The sequence below is a fragment of the Maniola hyperantus genome, chromosome 4 (genome assembly GCF_902806685.2).
Source record: "Maniola hyperantus chromosome 4, iAphHyp1.2, whole genome shotgun sequence".
NCBI classification, from domain to species: domain Eukaryota; kingdom Metazoa; phylum Arthropoda; class Insecta; order Lepidoptera; family Nymphalidae; genus Maniola; species Maniola hyperantus.
In genome coordinates this window covers 6677229-6680441 of record NC_048539.1, presented here as the reverse complement: position 1 = coordinate 6680441, position 3213 = coordinate 6677229, and positions in this window count along the sequence as shown.

Genomic DNA, 3213 nt, shown 5'->3' with positions numbered 1-3213 from the left:
CGCCGGCATAACCCGACCCCTCATAGAATTTGTAACTTCAGACGTGCCTTTGAATTCAAATAGATTTATGAAATTTTTGGCAAGGGTCGTCTGAAGAAAGGAAAAATCGCATACGCGTTAAGCCGCCATATGAAAGATTTTTACGTTTCTATAAACCTATATGATGTGTACAAATTATCAAAATATAGTAACATCCGTAATAGCTAATAGAGAAAATGCAGTTCTCAAGACTAAACAGACTACGAATTCTGTTGTCTTTGCATAATTGAGTATTATTAATGCCAGTAGCAGTTTAATAGTAGTAAAGAGAGAGAGCCAGCGTGTGCCAGACCTACCTTTTTTTATAAAAGCTGAAAGAATATAGAAATCACGTCATGCATTGCCTTGCCAGTGTCGTGGGAACCCCCGCCAGATACTCTTAAACGTTAATAATTTATTAAATTTTAAAGGTATTTGGCAGGGGATTGCCACCATACTAAGCATTCTGTTCTGGCAATGCATGACGTGATTTCTAATACTATTCATAAAAACATTAGACTTCACACTTTTTTTTCACAAGATTTTTTACACTTTTACTACCTGATATCTCACAAAGCCACCATGATCCAAACAAACGTTCCTCCCAGTGCTGGGGACAAACCGCAGATAAACTTTCAGCTTTTATAAAATAAGGAAGGTCTGGCACGCGCTGGCTCTTAGGCCATAGGTATAGTCTTCAAAAATTTATCACACAGTAGGTACATTTTGGGTCAAAAGTAATACAAAAATATTGAAACCAGTAAAATTTTTAGTTTATATGAATTAAGATAGACCACAATATGCATTAGATCGACAACTGTACCTTTTATACAATAATAGTACAAAATTGGTATTGGTAAGTAGGTAGTTCCTACTATGTTTCTCAAGCTCCGTGAGACTGGTCTGTCGTAGGCATCGACCACTGCGGCGAACGTGTCGCAATTGTCGCGCGAAGGCGGTCGCCGGCGGGCGGGCGGGCGGGCGGCACGCTCCCCACGCGGCACAGCCCACTTATCAATTCAGTCGAGTGGGCATTCGTTCATTGTGAAGCATTGTGCCTATTATGCACGGATTCGATGCTTATTTACCCGTTCACATGCAGAGTATGCGAGCGTAATGCGAGCCATTGATACTTTTAAATTGGTACAGACTTTGTTCGCTCTCATGATAATAGGGTATTATTAAGTATAAGAATAAATGGACTCATAACGAGTTCACTTCTGATAGAAACAAATAAAATAGAGCTTACTGTTTACTTTTACTGATATCGTGTTGATCATTTTGTTGCTTCGATAATTCATTAATGTACCTACTTATATTATGTCACAGTAAGATGGTTGAAGCCTATATACCACTAGCAGTAGCCTGCGACTTCGTCAGCGTAAATTTTCTAGTTTTTCATGAGATCAGAAATTTTCCCGCTGCAAAAGGCCTCACTTACCTACTCACTCAGTCTCACCTTAAGGCACGGAACCCAGAATACCTATATGCCAATTTTCATATCTCTAACTTCAAAAACACGGGATTTTCATATAACCTTTCAACCCTCATTTCACCCTTTTAGGAGTGGATTTTCGCAAAATATTTCTTTAGCAGACACTTACCCCTTAAAAATAGCCTACCTCCAAATGTCAAGTTAGTAATAATTGAAATTTTCCCTTTAAACCTTTCATCCCCTATTTTACCACCCTTAAGAGGCGATTTTCCTAAATAACTAAAGCTTTTTGGCGATTTTCATACCTGTAACTCTAAAAACACAGGACTTTCATATAACCTTTCAAGCCCCATTTTACCCCTTTAGGGGGTTGATTTTCGTAAAAATATCCTAGCTGACACTTACTATGTTTCAAATTTCAAGTTAAAATAACAATAGTTAAAACTTTCCCTGCAAACTTTTCCCCTCCTATTTTACCACCCTTACATTTTCCAATATGACATATACATGTAAGTATTTATTATTTAAAGCTAATAATCTTAATATGGATTTTCATGTCTCTAACTTCAAAAACATAGGACTTTCTAACAAACTTCAACCCCCCTTTCACCCCCTTAGAAGGGGAATTTAGTTAGATCCTGTCGTCTTTTCTGATACTTACCCCTAGAAAGAACCTACGTTTCCAAGTTAAAATAACTATAATTAAAACTTTCCTATACAAACTTTTCTTCCCTATTTGACCGCCCTTATTTTTTTTTATGGGGGGTTTCCAAAAATATTTAAGTATACTGATTTTTTTTATTGAATGCTAAAAAACCTAAATGTCAATTTTTACGTGTCTATCTTCAAAAACATAGGACTTTCATACAACCTTCGACTCCCCCTTTCCCCCTTACACCCCCTCAGGGGGGGGACCTAGTTAGATCCTTTCTTGTCTGATACCTACCCTCTAGGAAGAACCTACGTTTCAAATTTCAAGTTAAAATAACAATATATAAACCTTTTCCTCCTATTTTACCACCCTTAAGGGGGGAATTTCCTAAACTGACTTATACAGATTTTTATTATTTAAACCTAAATGTCGATTTTCACGTCTCTAACTTCAAAAACATAGGACTTTCATTTAACCTTCAACCCCCCATTTTACACCCTTAGGCGGGGATGTTCTCAAAACCGTTTCTTAGCTGACACGTACGGCTAGAAGTAACCTACCTTCCAAATTATCGCCGAAAATGTACGTATACGCGCAGAACTTCCGAACGACTGCACCAAATTGGGTAATTCTTTTTTTTGTAGTAAGTATTTATAATTGTTAGGACAAGGTTTGTATGAAAGAAAGTTTTTGGCAAATCTACGGGAAAAGACAGTTCCCGCGGGACGCGGACGAAGTCGCGGGCAACAGCTAGTAAGAAATAAGAAAAATATAATGAAGGTCTGGCACGCGCTGGCTCTCTCTCATATATGATATCTCTCTCTATGATAAATCATGTTTAACTCGTAAAACTTAACTCCTGACGCGCCATTTTTCACGATTTTAGTCATAAAGGTGCACCGTACTTTTGACATGACAGTTGACCCAGAAATAAAATGGCGCGTGAAGAGTAATTTTGTACGGAATATAATTAAGAAGCAGTATTTTTTTTTATTAGTAGGCTTATAATCTGTCTTTTCATTTTCATCATAGATTCACCAGTTTTTGTCAAATTGAATGGAATGGTTCGTAGGTCAATAATCCTATATTATATTTTGTTTTTATTAAA